Genomic DNA, 18,138 nt, shown 5'->3' on the forward strand with positions numbered 1-18,138 from the left:
GGGGGGACTTGGCACCTATGAACTCACAGTAGTTGTGACAGCAAGCATAAGACCTGTGCAAGCTAAACCCAGACAAATTCCAGCATGAAGAGGGAAGGGAAGAAGCCTACTCTTAGCTGAGAAACTATTGGCAATTGTCAGCTGCTGGGATATGGAGGGTTAGTTTCTTCTAAGAGTGTGATCCTTCTAAGTTCACCATACTCCAGTGGGAGGACATATACCCAAGAATATTTGAACAGCCAAATTGACCTTTATTTTGGGGGGGGGGGACCCACAAAGTTGGGAGGCATAGATCTAGGAAGTGTCAGAAACCTCCAACCATATTGGCACACTTAGTGGAGCAAGTATGACTACAATGAAAAGTGTTTGAAATTCTCAAAGAATTCATAAAAATGAATTTTTAAAAATCTCCTGGTAATGATATCCAAACCAAAACTGAAAATTCATTTCTGTTTCATATACACTTTTCCACATATGCTGAAGTGAATTTTAGATAACATTTTTTTTTTTTTTTTATCTCTTAACCATAGTCTATCAGGGAAACCAGGTGTAGAATTTTTCTTTTGTGGTAACTTGTCAGAACACATGAAGTTTTGGGCTTTAAATTTTGGGGTTAAATATGTTAAATCTGTATTAATAATGGCTTTGATTTATGAGGGAGGAAGAGAAAAGTTTTCCCTGTGAACCAAGATTTAAGAACTCCTGGACATAATACTTATCCCTTGAAACTCTGTGTGTGAGCTGTGCTCTGGTTCAGTCTGTTTCATATGAATCAAACTATAAATTAAATTTCAAATAGATTGACTGCCTTCATCACTGTTCCTCAAAACCTTTCCTGGGACATCCAAATGAGACTTTTTCAAATGGCTTCTCACTCAAAGGTGGGTGTAACCTGTTAAAAAATGATCCATTGCTCTATCCCTAAGTCCCAAGTAGACTATTCCAGAGGCTCCTTGCTTAGCCAGCCTTCTCCAGTGAAATCCCTAATAGGAATTGCTGAACTGGCTTGGTTCTGTCATTATATAGCTGAGATGCTGAGTTTCTCATGGGGAGAGCAGAGTTCCTTCTGAGCTTGATCTAAAGTGAATCCTTAGATACTAGAGGAGTGCAGATTTTCCTATGGTGAGAAAATACACTCAGCCCGCTCTGCCCCCCTTTATACCTTCCAGAACCTTCAGCTGACTTCACCCACATTCTGTGCCAACATGGTTAGAGGGTCTGACATGTCCTAGATAAGCATTTTATACAGCTCCTGGCCTCTTTTTGAAAAGGAAATAGAGAAATTCCAAATAGCCAACCAAGCTATCCAGGTCTTAATCCAGGTATAAAGCCTCCAGGCCCTTTTTGGCCCTGGTACCTCCTTCTGCATACCTACATTTGGGATTTGTTAGTTTCACATTGTACCACTACCACAGGCCATTTCTGAGGGGGGAAAGAAATGATCCAGGTTGCAAGAAATGTTTTTATTCACTTTTGATTAGCATGCCTAATAGAGACCTGGGTGAATGAGGTCACTGGAACCAAGGAGGAGAAAAAAAAAGACGCTTCATGGTGCTTTGTGAATTTTGTTTTGAAATGCTTGGTTTCCAACACATGCCCTGCCATGGTAGGGGTGGATGTGATTGCTAAAGATTTCCTTCTTCATCCTCTGTTGAGACATTTTCCTTCATATCTCCTATATTGAAGAGATAAACCATTCATAATTGCTTATAAGGAGTTTGTGTCCCACATAAGTCTTAGAAACACTGAAAACTGTTGAAAAACCTTAATCTGAATATCTAGGGAATGTCCAATGATCTCTTATCCTCTTCTAATTTGGGGATTAATGGAGTGAGGGAAGGAGAGTGAGAAATAAAATTCAGTAAATCTGATCTCCTCCAATCCCCTCTGGTTAGCTGTGAGTGTATGACTGCTGCCCAATCTTTATATAGAAGAGGAGAACCTGACTTGTACACAAGGTAAGTAAAGTTTCAAGGGTTAAGAGAGCCAGGTTACCTCATCATGTCTATCTCCGTTGCTGCTTTTCTTCTTTTATTATTTTATATATATATATATTTTAGTACTTAGGGTCACCAAAGAAAGGATCCACGGGCCAGCTTTGGAACGCGCTTTGTTTGCAACATGCAGCTGACCTAGTCCCTGCATGTCCCTACATGAAGCCTGTACTAACAGAAAATCCAGGGCTATAGCAGTCCCCATAGAACTCACTCTGAAATGTTTTAGAGAGAAATTAGAAATTGATTTAGGCATTTAGTGTGAGCATGCTGGCTAAGACTCAGCTAGAAGTTGTATTAGTTCTTGTGGCACCTGGGATTTAGCTACTTTAAGTGCATAAATCAGCCTCTGAGAAATATTATTCCGTTTCTTGAGCTTAGCTTTAGCTGAATTACAAGTGACCCTGTGGAATTGTTTTATTCCCTTCTTGCCTGAATTCCTGTGCAAGGATTAAAAAGCCACAATGTCTGTTTTTATTGGCATGTTTCCTCTTACCCCACCCCATTTTAATAACTTCATCTCCTTAAGTCCATATTCTCTCCACCGCATTTTACAGAATTTGGCCAAACATCTAATGCCCAAAGCTAACTGGGCCCTTACTGCTTCTACAACGGGTGCACATAAGAGACATATGGTGGTACTTTGGGTACCAATAACATCCTGGGGACATAAGATGGAGGTTTCCACTTTCACTAGTTCTCCTGGGGCCTTATGACATCATCGGACATTTTCCGCATTGTCACTTAAGCATACAGGGTTTATGATTAGATGCCAAAGCACATGTTTCTTGACATAGACAGAGGGAAAAGTACTGAAAGAAGTGGCTCCCAATTGTGTAAAGAAACCGTCCTAAGAGAACATCCTTAGAAGTTTCTGAAGAGGCAGAGAAAGAAATGGGAGAAGAATGTGGGAGAGTTAGCCACCTGTGAGTTGGAGATACATGATTTAAAATTATCAATCCAATACCTGGCTCTTGTGGTGTTTGCTGGTTTCCTTTTGGTTTTGTCCACTTAAAATGGTGAGTGTAAACAAGACTTTCTGGTATTCTAATAATTCTGCTTCTAAGTAACTATGAGAGATACTCAGGAGGATATCAACATTCAAATAATTTTGTTCGTTTTTTTTTTTTTTTACTCAAATCTTCCTTGTAATCATTAGTTCAAGGTCATTAGCTCTGCAATTACAAGCAATGATGTTTTCAATATGAACATCTGGTCACTGGGGTACTCTGGGGTCCTTGTCCATAAGAATGACACCTTACATCATTTCAGACCAAACAATATTGGAAATCTCCAAAGAAATATTTACCAAAAAACATAAAACTTTAAAAATTATGATGCATCTAGAGCAATTGTGAAAAGTTTATAAAGCGTAGGTTTCTAAGTATAGCTTTTTGATATGTAGGCAAAATAAGGTATGTTGCAAACCATGGATGAATACCTGGGTTGTGACCACTGTTCTATGACTTAGGAAAAGATAAGATAAATGTAACACCAGGTTTCCCACCTGTTTATCCAAGATGCAAATTAAAATTTGTGTTGTGTATGGATTTTTATGAACACATCTGCTCCTCTCATTTGCCATGGTTCTGGATTATGCTGCTAGCATGTTACGGACCTAGCCATAGACGGGACACTATAATACCAACACTATGTATCTGACTGTGATAGTATGCCTTAGATATTACATATAAGCATTAAAAAATAGCATCCAAGATATTAGTAATATATACAAGCCTAGAGTAGTTAAGAGCAAACAGAAAGGCATGCAGGAAAATGTGTGAAAATAGAGAGGCAGTGCTGTCATGTCCAGCTAGTACTGCTTCCTGAACACCCGCAAGATACTTCTCTGAGAGGACCTAATGTTTTCCTTAGTTCTCAAGCCTCCAACAAGTACACATGCCAGCAATCAAATGGCAAACAGGAGGCCTCCATTTCCCCTCAATGTGTATTGATCCCCCCTCCCTTGTAAAAGGGAACCAGACTGTTTGTTGAAAATCATTGGACAGGAAAGAAAAAAACACAGATCCTATTCAGTCAAACCTATGAAAATTTGTTCTCCTATTGATTTTCCCCTCTGAAATTAAAATAATCCAGAAAAAAAATCCCAGATATGTGAAGCTACCTCTTATCTTTGTGGACTGTCTTTTAGGAATAACAAAATCCACACTGGAAAATTTTATGATACACGATTTCCATTGAGAGCATCCTTGTGCTTCTTAGAACAAGTTTAGGGTTTGTAATTAGTTCAGGTTTGGTTGATTTGTTCTTTCATTTTGGAAGCAGCAGAACTATTTGGACTAACATTATAAAACTGGAAAATACATAGAGTCTGAGGACTATTATTATTAGAGATGGAAGATACCCATGATGTCATCCCTCAGTCTCAGGGGAATCAGGGGAGGATTCTTTCCCAGTACAGATTTTTCTAGTTCTTTATCCTATTGACTTTCAGATGTCTCCAGAGATGCGGTCTCCACTACTTCCTTTACTGCATATTTCTCTAGTCATAATTCTTACTGTCAAATGTTTCTGGTGTTTAGCATAAATGTTCCTTTTTGGGGAATGGAAACTGTTTTCTCTTACTCAAAGTTTTGTCTCACCTGTCAGAACAAGCACCCCACCCTTTTGAGACTTCTGTTTTGTGTTTCCCTCGAGATGCCATCTCAGCAGTGGATGGTCATGGGACGTATAATGCAAAGTGGAGCAATTAGTCAAGAAAATTTTAGCCTGATTTGGAAAAGATATCTCTACAGTCTAACAACAGAATTAGTCCAAAGTTGCAGGGCTCAACAGTACTAACTTGACAGTTCACCTACTGTGATACATATTGTCTTAGTTTTTCTTTTATTGCTATGATGAGATACCATGACCATGACAGCTCTTATAAAGGAAAACATTTATTTAGGGCTGGCTTACAGTTTCACAGGTTTAATCCATTATTATCGTGGCAGGAAGCATGGCAGCATGCTGGAAGACCTGGGGCTGGAGGAACTGAGAGTTCTATATCTTGATCCAAAGGGAGTCAGGAGAAAACCCTTCCACAGGCAGCCAGGAGGAGGGTCTCTTTCTACATTGGGTGGAGCTTGATTGCTAGGTGACATCAAAGCCCACTGCCACATTGACACTCTTCCTCCAACAAGGCCATACCACCAACAAGTGTCACTCCCCATTGGGCCAAGCATTCAAACACATGAGTCTATAGAGAACATACCTATTCAAACCACCACACATGTGAAATGAATACTTTATGGTGGGATTTTCACTAATAGTTTAGGATAATTGTAGAACACATCTGTAATCCTACTCTAGAATAAAGAAAGTACAAGCAGGAGCATAATGAGTTGAAATCTGGACTATATAGCAAGACCTTGGCTTATTTTTAAAAAGAAAGAAAAAGATGAAAGAAAGGAGGAAAGAAAGAAAGAGTAATATCCTCCACAAATCAACATATTCTCTAAATATTATTTTAAAACTCTTGACTGATTTTTACTAAAGTTCCATTGAAGGGTTTTGCATATGTATTCATATGCTATATAAATATAACTATACATGCTAAAATTACAATCACAACTGATAGACACATTTTCTTTATGAATGTCTTAGTAGACTACAGGAATTTAAACCCAGCTTGTCCATCCTGTTTATTTCAGGGTTAACAGATATAGAAACATTAGAAACTATGGGAAGATGCTGGAAAAATGAGAGAATAGAAAGCACCAGGAATCTCCCTCCTACTCAGTCAATTACATCAGTAGAATCTGCCTGATAGAATAATTCTAGAATCTGAAGTCTATTAAAGATGTGCAAATTCTAGGTGAAGACATGGATGGTTCATTTTGTTAATTTACATCAATGTCAGTTCCTAGCTCTGCAGGTGTGAGCAACCCACTTCCTTAGTCCATAAGCACATATGCCCATTTTCTTGCAAGAGTTGTTATACCATTAGAAAGAGACAAGGTGAGTTAAGATGTCCATCTGTCTCCAGTACAAATTAGGGATTCATTCTCTGATGTCTAGTCATTATAATCATAGAAGAACAGATAAAGAGTATGTGTTCACTGTGTCCAAGTATTCACTATTGTTGATAGTTTCTCACCTTCTGACCAAAATGACTGCTGAAGGGATGAAGGTCTGATTCATCCTGTTTCCAAGTATTTTATCTTTTTTCCCCTCCCTTATACTAGTAAAGTGGAAATTTCTGGTTTCTTTGGAGCCTCAGTTGTGTCATGTGATGTTTTTATAGAAACTGTCTTATGAGAGTATGTTTTTGCTGAAGCAGTCATGTGGGAGGATGTATTATTGAGAACAGACACATGGTGTTTTCCTGGAAGCAGCCTGGAAAATGGGCCATGTGATGTTTGGTTAGAGCAGAAGCCTGAGAGAACATGTGATATTTGGAAAGGGTATAAATACAACCCAATAGACAGTGGACAACACTTTATGCTATTAGTTCCCCTTGCCATTCCTTGCTGGTCATCCTTGGGCTTTGCTGATGCCCATCGTTGATAATGATGCTTTGTGGTATTGGTTCACCTTGTCACCCTTTGCTGGTCATTATGTGTCATGACTTCATAGAGAGAAATGCCACCAAAGAATTTCTGGTGGTGTTCTGGCTGCTTCTTGCTGCTTCTGTGGACTGTGGCCAATATGCAGAGCTTCAAGGTTTCTTCAGGATCTAACTGCCATTGCTGATTCATGAATGGTGTTTGCAAGTGGTTCAAGATACCTCTGTTCTTTCCTGTGAATTGAACTGCTGATATCCTGGTAGCACAGATTGGGTTTGCTACAAAGAACTAATTCTACACAGGTCCATCCTCCTTTTCTCTATTAGCCTTTCATTTTCACTGCCTCTGGTGGGTGGTGGGCTAAAAGGGAGGGTAAAGCATTTAAGGACACTTATTAAAGCAAGGTTTTGAAAAATATAAGCCTACATATTAGTGTGGATGTTTGAATAGAAAATGTCCCCCATAGGTTCATGTGTTTAAAAACTTGGTGGTGCTGTTGAAAAAAGTTATGGAACCTTTAGGAGATGAAGTATTGCTGGAGGCAGTCCATTACTAGACTTTGAGCATTGAAAACCTTGCCCCATTTCTTGCTTATTCTCTGCTTCTTATGTATGGATGAAATTTAATTATCCTACATCCTGCTTCTACCACCAAGCCATGCCTCCCTTACCATGAAGGACTTATCACTAAATATACATGACAAAGAAAGTGAATTGAAAGCTACAAGAGGAAAAAAAAGCAAGCTTTTCAAGGTACTAGCTGGAACAATAAGGCAAAAGAAGGAACTGAAAGAAACATAAATAGAAAAAAAATTCAGACTATCTTTATCTGCAGATGACATAATATTATACATTAGAGATCCCAGATAATTCTACAAGTGCTGTCTGAGAGAGTCCCCCCAAAAATATACCCTATTATCATTGCTCTGGGTTGCTCTGAAGGTGGAAATCAAGTTCTTATTGTTAAAAACACCATGCACTTCAGAAACAGGGCCTCAAAAACCCCTGAATTAGAACTGATATGAATGTCTCTTCCATGAATATTAGCTTTTATGGTACAAGAAGGATCCATGTAAGCTTCTAGGCAGTTCGACACAGCTGTGATGGTATGATGCCTATGAACCACATCAATGACCAACATGTCATACTAACCCTAAGGGTGCAGTAGTGGCATATATACCTTGGTGGCAACCAATAGCCCTCTACTTGGACTTAAGACCAATTCAACAAGAGGAACACCATGTCTAGTATTATAAACCTAGATAGCTACTAAGTGCTAGTGATGTCATGGCTATTGGAGGAGAATCTATAACCACTAATTTATTGAACCAAAATAATTCTTAACAACAATCTATAAACATTTGTCTTTATACATACAGTTAAGTTCATGCTTCATCCCTAATCAAGGAAACATATATGCGACAGAGACTGCTAATGACAACAATAACCAAGCAAAACACAAAGTTGTTGAATTTAGTCCCAATTCATACGTTTACAAAACACTTCCACTCCTAAGGATCAAGGAACATTGTGGAAGAAGGGGCCAAAGAATCAAGGATTTTGCTGTGAGATTGTGTCTCCTAACAATATCAGATGCTATACCCATAAAGTCTCAGAAACATGATTGCCAAAATGTGAGCTGAACAAGGAGGATACCAATGAATATGCCAAACTACACAGAGAAAAGTTCATGGGGCCTCAATCCTCCACAGAGAACAAGAACAGTGATTCTCAACCTTTCCTAATGCTATGACCCTTTAATACAGTTCCCCATGTTGTGGTGACACCCCCCCCCCACTATAAAATCATGTTTGTTGCTACTTCGTAACTGTAATTTGCTTCTGTTATAAATTCTAATGTAAATGTCTGATTTGCAGGATAGTCTTGGGCAACCCATATGAAAGGGTCATTCAACCCCTGAAGGGGTTGTGATCCACAAGTTGAGAATTACTGTTCTAGAGAACCCTAAATAATTCAGCAACTGTACGCAGTAACTTTTGCCTAGAAGCATTGAATCTCACTTGAGGCCACAAGATACTGAAATGCAGGACAAAAGCTTGGTATCTCTGCCTTCATTTTGTGTGCTTTTTAACGCCATGTGTGGGCATGGTAATCATGTAGTAGTTTCTTTCTACCTAGCTTATTTCATCAACTTGGGCATTAGCAATCATCCCACAGAAACAGGAGGAATTCTGGGTTGAGCTTTCTCTTTATGGTTCAGCCTCCCATGATGGAAGTCCTAGTTCTCACTCCCACTGAAAGCATTTTTGTTCCATAAAGCAGATAATAGCAACCTCTGTTGGAAATGGCTGACCTTCTAGCTGTTCTCAAGGGCACATTTTGTTTCTCTTTACTGTGGATTGTTTTGCTCTTCTCTTCACTCCCTGTTAGGAAGTTTGAGAGTGAATAGACCTTCCCTGGAACGAGGGGTCTCAGAGGATTCTTAGAGATAAACATGTTCAGTCTAACATGAGGGGAAAGCAACCCAGCTGCCAGAGGCAACTTCTTAGCAAGTTAAAACAATTTATGACAATTCATCTTATCAATATGATGCTTACTACACACACTAACCAAGAGGAGGGGCAACCCAAATGTACATTGCCACCTGAACTACTGATGAAAATATGGTATATGCAATATAATTCAGATTTTAAAATGAAGAAAAATCTTACATTTTAGGGGGTGTTATATAATAGGAATGAAACTTGAGGATGGTATACAAAGTAAAATTGTAAGCCAATCAGAAAAAGTCAGATATGATGCCACTTGTATAAGGTACACAGCACAGCAAAATCTACAGGGGGTGACTGCGACCATTGACTCAAGCTTGTATTCCTTGCCATGTGGTAGTCAAACATGGAGAGAAGGCAAGTTCAAGACCTGCCTGAGCTATAGAATAGATTCAAGACTTACCTGGAAAACTTAATGAGACCTTATCTCAAAATAAATTATTAAAAGAGGGCTAGAGAAGCGGGGGAGTCCTAGGGACTGCCTATGGACCCTGGCGTCTAAGGCAGAATGTCCTTATACATACTTCTGTACTTGTGAATTACTCAAGATGTCAACCTCAGTCTCACAAGGCCATAACTGGACCCAACAGGTGAAGAAGGATGATGAGGAAGAAACCCCACTGAACCGCCTGACCACCTGCTCTGGCTGTGCTGCCTCCCACTTTGCAGTGTAAGAATGCATGGCCCAGCACCAGGACTGGTACCAGTGCCAGCCACAAGTGCAGGCTTTCAGGGATTGCATGAGTGCACAGCAGGCAAGACTGTAGAAGGAGCTGCAGAGGAGGAAATAACAAGCCATTGCTCAACACTGAGACCTTAAACCATCACCCCACAGTGGGCCTGATGAAATGAGCACCCAGAGAGACCTGGGAAGAAGAAACCCTAAGTAATAGAAGTGCAGTACAGGTGGTGTAAATCTGGGGACAGTCTTTGGACCTAGGATTGACAGCCAGACACCATGAGTTTTCACATGATGGTCACCATGAGCTGTTTTATTCAGTAGTCAGATCACACATGTCCTCACCTTTCTTGTTCTACCAATTTTTGTATTTACAACAACACTCCCTCAACCCTACCTCTCAGATTCTGTGTGCCAAGTACTTTAGAAGTACATTCACAACTAAAGATAAACGGGTTGCCCAAAGAGGCCTTCATTTTTCAATCACAAATTTAATAACAGAAGGTGTTTCTAGTGCAAAGGGGGTGGGGGTGCTGGAGATTAGGTGTCAGTGATTGACCCAATGTCTACCTTGTTCTAGACCCTCATTTCACTTTACAGAAATGGAAAAAAATGAAAGCAAAAGTTTGCAAGGTCAGTTTAGAATGGTGACCATCAGGGCTGGAAGAAGAAGGAAGTGGGTAGAGTTTAGCTTTCCAAGATGAAGACAACTGTGGAGACCAACCCTGCATGACTGTCTGAATGTAACCATCACTGAGGTTTTCATTAGAAAACGGATAAGGTGGAAAATAGGACACTGTGTATGTAATCAATGGGAAGAAGCATTGAAAAGAAAGCTGGATGCTCCAATCCTAAATTATTCAGACTGAGTTAACTGCCAAACCATGGCGCCTCAGCAGCATTTACCCTGATGACTCTGCTGTGTAAGTTTTAGTTTGCCTGCCTTAAAAAACAAGGACCTTACCCAGACAATACAAGTGAAAGAAAACTGATATTCGCAGAAAGCTACATGTAAGAAAAATTAAATTTTCACTAAAATGTGAGTTTTCCATTCTAATCACTATCAGTTGGCTTTCTCCCTACATTTGTCTACACAACTTCCTTTGACCTATCTCCTTTCTCCTTTCTCTAGAGATATGCAGTTCTGAGAAGAGCTGGTTCCACACATGCCTCCTTTATTCATTGCTGAATCACAGGCTTCATTTGACAGACAAGATCAGTCAACTCTTGGCTAAAATCTCCTCATGAAGACAATAATCCAGACCCAAGTGGCTGTTCCCATCCTATGGGTCTGAGTACTCCAGCTATTTACTTTAGGAGAGATTTTGCTCTATGATACTTGGGTACATTGTGATAGGTTACATTACTTTATCTTCTTTCCACTTGATGGTCCTGGGTGGGCACAGTGGGGTTCCCATGTCTGCTTAGTCCATCAAATGGCAAGTTTTTCTTGATATCATCAGACTCCACTTTGAACTGACCAGATCGACAAGTGGTTTTGGCACTCTGTTGCCTCGGTAAGGGTCTGCTGAACTCTGAGTAGAAATACGTGCCAAATTATATGCAAATTTGTATTTTTCATGGGAGCTAAGAGCTTTGGCACTTAATTTTGATTTTTCTTTTATAGCTGAGTCTGTAGCACTGGCCAAGTTCTGCATTTTAATCCTTTTAATCATTCAACATAAATCATGCTCTCAGCCCCTTAATCATTCGTGTTCTTCTTCTTTGAACTTTCTCCAATTTCCTTACATCCTTCATTGCATAAAAAAGAGTTTTTAACAGGCCTGTTTCACTTCCAAGAATCTGTTTTGTGGTAGAAATAGTGGGGGTTTAAAGAAATATGCAGTCTGGTCTTTCGAAATTCATAAACACCTGACTTGAAAAGATGATTGTATGTCCCTTTTCTCCTAGGTAATATAAGCAGGGTTTCATAATGACTATTCATAATCTGATCTACATTTTTATTGTATATATGTTTATTTAACATCTATTTTGTGAAGAAGTCTTATGCCCCCCCCCACATGCACATGCACAAACTTCTTGCATGAGAAAGCAACTGGTAGGAGAAGTTCATTGTTCACATTCTAGGAGCAAAGATTCAATCTTACCATAGTTTCCCTTCTAATCTGGTCCTAGAGATGCTGCCAAGTGTCCTAGAGCAACTTAAAGAGGATGTAAAAGGCCTCCCTAGAGGAAGAGGCAAGAGAGAAGTTGGAGTGTTTTGACATATATCTGCCATTCTCACAATCCACATTTTTTTTTCCATCTTCAGCCTCATCCTTGCCGTGGAGCACAATGCATGCTCCAGAGGGCAGCAACTCTACTCTATCCGTCACCCTCCTTTAAAACCTAGACACATAATACATGCCACATAGTAAGTACTTTGCAAATGTTGGTCATAAATGAAGTCACCTGCAGTTTCTCACATCATCCTGTGATAAGGCTAACTGATAATTTGTATGTAAATTACTATGCAAATTATACCCAGTAGATAATTATTAAAGCTTCTCTCAACTTCAGTCTATACTTCAAATTATACTGGGATTCTAAGACCACCCTGTAAGGAAACACAGGGCCACCACATATCTAGGTTACTTGGTCTACTTTTCTGATACACAAGTCTGTATGGTTAAATCTCCTATGAGTTATGATTCACTCTTTGCTTGAACACTTGGATTGCTTCCTCCCAAAGCAGTTCTTATTACATAGCTAAATGGTTGCAATATTCTTTTCTATTAGCTAGAATTTTCCTACAGCCTCCACCATAGGACTTTAATGTCAGAACATATCAATCTCTCTACTGGGAAAATCTTTCAGATATTGAGAAAACTGGTATTTCCCTACTAAACCTGGTCTTCTGTATACTGAATGTCCCAGGTTTTTTTTTTTCCTAGAAATGTAAAACAGGAGTTTAAACTTTGGAATTCTGTGTCTATTAACCCTGAGAATTGAAACATGAATAGAAAAACTAAACCAGCAAGGGATCCTATTGTTGCTGAAGGACTGAATAGTAACATAATGACTAAATACTAAGACTGGTCAGTTTTGTGCTATAACAAAATACTGGAGGCAGAGCAGGTATGAAGAAAAAAATTCTTACCTACCTTTGAACTTTGTTTAGAAGTTCAAGGCCATGGCCACTGAATTGCTAAGTTGTTCTATAGGCCTGTTTCAATTGTATTACATTGTTTTTAAGGAGAATGTTGCTAGAAAAACTTACACCACCATATAGGACGTTTTGAGAATGATGGAATCCCACAGTCTATCTCCTAAGGATTTCAATATCTCTCAGTAGCATCCTCTTGAGGATCAAGTTTCAGCTATTGTGAACTCCATGTGACACAAGGACCATACCCAAATAACCATACGTACTGTGAGTCATCCTTCAAGAGTCAGAAGTCAGCATGAGAAAGGAAGAATAAGCGACACAAGTTCATTACTAGTGGATTTGCTTCCTGCTCCTAGAACTACACTCTAATGTGTAGGAAGATGGAACAGTAAGAATTAAAAGGCCAACTCCAAGACCACAAAGCACTGTTTTGAAACATGGCTGATTATGTCAGATAAGATGGGTAGCACCGCAGTACAGAAGAACACCATGCTCTATAAGAAGAGAAGAAACATAAGCTCTGCAGCAGGACAGCAGCGGAGATAATAAATGTGGTATAGAAAAGCTATTAAAGTGGAGGGCCATAACCTGTGGGTTGCCACCCCTTTGGAGTTGAATGTACCTTACACAGAGTTTGTCTAAGACCAACAGAAAACACAGATATTTAGGTTATCATTCATAGCAGTAGCAAAATTACAGTTATAAAATAGCAACAAAAATAATCTTATGTTTGGAGGTCACCACAACATAAGGAATTGTATTAAAGGATCACAGCATTAGGAAGGTTGAAAACCACTGCATTAGAGTAACAGATGTTAAGAATACCTGTAGAGATAGCTCACGGGCAGATGTTGAAAACACCTGTATAGATAGCTCACGGGCAGCGTACCTGCCAAGCATGCACAAGGCTCTGAGTTCTATCCTTAGCACAGTGAAGGAGAGAGATAGAGTTCTTACTAATCTACCCAAAATGTTCTGTTATTCTTCTCCTCCAGCAGCAATAACAGCAAACTGTCCACTGTGTCCATTTTAAGACTGAAGTATTCTGTGGGTTCAATTTAAAATGCAAGTCCTCAAAACAACCCCGTAAGTTATGTTTAAATTTCACCCCCTCACTTTACAGACAAAAAAACTAAGACCCACAGAAACTATGTTATCCAAAATTGCAGTCAGTTAATCATACAAGACCTGTGAGACAAGTTTATTTTGACTTTGTCTTAAAGCCTTAATTCTAAAATTATACAAAAGTCTACATTTTAGTCCCATTCTCCTGTGTTACAACCTAACTTTCAATAGTAATATATTTAGAGTTCAGTCAAATGGGAAGTTCACTGTTCTGTCCCATTATCAATGCTTTTGAATTCTTGATGAATCTAAGTGTGTGTACTGTAGCAAACCAACATTTCACCGGGAAGTAAAGTAGGTTTGTTTCTGTAGGAATTGTTCTTTTAACCTTGGTATATATTATTTATCCAAAATACTAGGTTTCATTGTGATATGTGCACACAATATACTTGACCCTACGTACTTCTCCTTTTGTATCTACCCATTTTAGTGGTGACTGCAGTGTCATCTCTTCATTATTTAATTGAGGGTGAGAGATTCTTTGTCTACTTGCCACTGTTGCACCTGAAACTCGGCATCTGATGAGAGCAGTTTCCTCCAATCAGGTCAGTAGTGTGTGCTTGAGCCTATGTATGTGTGAGCACATGTATGTGAGCACATGTGTGTGAGCATGCCTGACAAACACTGTCTTTTCTCTCATACCTTCTTCAGTATCCTCCTCAATAGAGAGTGTTTCATTCCTGTGGGGAAAAAAAAAAAGAAAAGAAAAAGAAAAGAAAGAAAGAAAATTCTCTCGTGGGAAATTCTGGTGCATCTAGCTTTATAAAACCCTTTTATTGGTCCATAAAATAACTTATCCCCTTGGAGAAGTTGGCCTCCTGGTCCAGAGTAAACTGTGCTTCACTAAGTCTGACAAGTTGAAGAAACTGTTATATTACCTGGCTAAAGTACATCTAACTCATATTAGATAATTGTTTGCAGCAATTGGATAATGTGTATAGCAAAACAAAACAATGTTTGAATTGCATGCTCCTGTTTATCATGCCAGATCAGAGCAAAGAGTTCAAGACACGCTTGAGCTTTATGTGCCCAAGAAGGCAGCACTTATCACCCAGAGGTACTTTACTGCTAATGATCTTTTAAGTTAACAAGGTTTGCAAGAGCTTCTTGGCTTTATTATTACTGTTTATATTAATAGCAGTAGGGATCTCTTTTGTTCCTCTAAGACCCAGCACTACTAATTGGCATTGGTATAAACAGAGGCATTAACACCATCATGCAATGTAAGCAAAGCCAGTTCTGACAGCTTTGTGGGTTTAATATGAAAATGTTTCCTACCTAACGAGGACCCAAAATGTTAATCGGCTGAAGAGATTGTATTTATAGAAAAACTAATTATCATATGCAAATGCGACACGCATCACTTGCAAGATTCCTGTTGCTCCTGGGCGGCCCTCTGTGACCTCTGTGAAAAATCACACTTGGAAGCTGGGGCTAATGGGTTCATGCACTGGAGCTGATGCTTGCATTATCATATAGAAATGACCTGAGTGGGAATGACTGGCATAGACTAGAAACACAAGCCCAACCGCTGCTACTGCTGTGCCAGGAACATCATTTCCTTTTTCTTCCTTTTAAGGCTCTTCTTAGCTTTTCTATATCTGCAAAGTCAAAAGACAGCTGAAAAGAAGAAGGAGGAGGAGGAGGAGGAGGAGGAGGAGGAGGAGGAGGAGGAGGAGGAGGAGGAGGAGAAGGAGAAGTGGAGGAGGAGAAGAAGAAGGAGCAGGAGGAAGAGGAGGAGGAGGAAGAAGGAGAAGAAGAAGAAGAAGAAGAAGAAGAAGAAGAAGAAGAAGAAGAAGAAGAAGAAGAAGAAGAAGAAGAAGAAGAAGAAGAAGAAGAAGAAGGGCAGATAGAAGTAGGAGAACAGGTGAGAAGGAGGCAGGGGGATGGGGAAGGAGGAGTATGGAATAGGGAAGAGTCGGGAGAAGACAGGGAAAGGTGACTTCAACCTCATTAAAAATGAAAGTAAGATTTTATTATCACAGATGCAATCTTACTAGAGGAAGCCTAGTTTGATATTATTTCCACAGTTACTTGATTTCCTTTTGGTATTAAACCCTTTGCTTCTTTTAGCTTTTTTCTTTCAGATATATGTTTTCCTAGTTTGGAGTCTTGTAGCTTGGGTTCGAATGTTACCTGGAATGCATGCAGTGAGTCCAAACACTTCACTGGTCCATGAGAAGAACAGGGTTCAGAAAGGTCACGTGGCATTGCTAAGCTCATAGAGCAAATTAGTAAAAGATGCCAATAGTCAGGTACTCTGTGTGGATGCATGCATTTGTGTATGTGTGTACGTGCTTGTATGTATGTGTGTGTGAGAGAGAGAAAGAGAGGCAGAAACAGAATATGTGTGTGTGTTTTAAATTCTAATTACCTCTACTACAATATTGCTAAGTTTAGATTTATACAAACATATAAGGCTCTACTTTGTATAAAAGATTGATCTGGCAGCAGAGCCCCCAGCGGCACATAGACACAGCTCTGCCAACACTCATTCTGGTACTGATGTTGGAGGATTCAGCATCCTCCAAGTGCTTATAGGTTCTAAGATCAACAAAGCAAAGGAAACTTGGCCTCTTGTTGTATGAAAATCACTCTTCTGAGATATACCAATGCATGTACAGATAAATTCAAGTTCTAAAGTGAGGGTATTATCTACACATGCCAAAATACACAAGTACATACATGGAAGAAGTACCACACATACACAAAGCCAAGGAGTGCTAACTGCTATGTAACAAATACTTTCAAACTTGGTAGCTTTAAAAAAAGACAGTATACTATTACATTTTCTATGGCTCAGGAGTTGTAGGACTATTTAGCAAAGTCCTCTGTTCAGGCTCTCATGGGGTTGCTTCCATGGTTTTGACCAAGTTGTGTTCTTCTGTGAGGCTCAGGGGCCTCCTCTGAATGCATGTGCTTGTTGGCAAAGCTCCGTCTCTTGAGCTTATAGGCTTGAAGCCTTTACTTCCTGGCTGACTGTTAGCCAGGGGTGGGTCTCAGCCCCAGGATCTACTTACTGATCTGCTGGGTGTGACTCAGTCATCAATCACCAGGAAGACAAAGCTCTTCGTGTGAGTAGTAACCCCTTTTATAAGGAATTTTCTTCATTAAGTCAAGACCACTCAGGATAGTCTCCTTTTGGTTAAGCCCAAATTAATTAAGCCAGAGCCCTCATTACATCTTCGAAAAGATTACTTGCCCAGTTTGCTATGTGATGTCACATAAGCAAAAGAGGGAAGCCCTTTAGATCACAAGTCCATCCCACACCCCAGGGAGGGGACAGTGCAGGCCCAGTGCAGTCTTCCAGCACAGCTTTCTTGAGGTGCAAATTGATACATAATGACTAGTGTAAATAAGCATCCGAAGAGACAAGATAATTTTACGATTTCCTAAAAGTTACTATTTCTCTAGAGGGATTTCTCTATATAGATTTAGTCCACAAGGTATAATTATATTCATTTAAATCCAATTTAAACTGACCCGGAAGAAAAAAGAGAAGAAGAATCTGGATAACTCAGCAAGAGTAGAAAATAGTAAATGATCCAAGTGTTTGAAGAATACGTGTAAAATAAAAAAAAAAAAAAAAAAAAAGGGAAGAGCCCTGGATAGAACTATGGAAAATAAGATACTGTGAGCTCTCCATGACAGAAATATATAGAGTTGTGTGGGTTTCCACAATGTCAGGATTCATTAATAAATAAATATTAATAATAGATTTACCAGCTATGTCAGTTTCAGTGACTAAACTTTACCAAGTCATCCAGATTTTGTTGGATTATATGGGCATTCCTCCACCCGAAGCTTGATTATTGACTTCGACCTCAGCTCAAGCACGCAGTGCAATGATGGGCATCTTGTCGCATGGTTTACAGGCCTGAAAGCTTTTGTGAGAACCAGATACACAATGTCTCAGATCAGGCACAGAGCAGTTCCAGATGCAGAACTGAGGAGTGAAAACCCAGTGGGAGACAGTCTCAAGAGTGCGTTCACCACGGTCTAAGTGTTGCTGACAGGAGAAACTATGCACAATATGGAGACAGGTGACAAGGACAGAGATCTATTGCTGTGACAAATTTCCCATATAAAGCTTATGACCAGAAAGGCTGGGTGATGGGTTAATGTATTGTTACATCTTAACCTTGGGGCACTGCTTTTTTGTCTGCTGGTGGGGCTTCATTTTTATTGTGTCTGAAATGTCTTAGGCATACACA

At 39.5% G+C, this 18,138-nt stretch overlaps 1 pseudogene; it reads left to right on the forward strand.

Annotated features, from left to right (window-relative positions):
- The first annotated feature begins 9,559 nt into the window (after positions 1–9,559).
- On the forward strand, positions 9,560–9,823 carry LOC117721242 (cytochrome c oxidase assembly factor 4 homolog, mitochondrial-like; annotated as a pseudogene).
- Positions 9,824–18,138: the final 8,315 nt, after the last annotated feature.

Source organism: Arvicanthis niloticus, chromosome 16, assembly GCF_011762505.2.
Source record: "Arvicanthis niloticus isolate mArvNil1 chromosome 16, mArvNil1.pat.X, whole genome shotgun sequence".
Taxonomy (NCBI): domain Eukaryota; kingdom Metazoa; phylum Chordata; class Mammalia; order Rodentia; family Muridae; genus Arvicanthis; species Arvicanthis niloticus.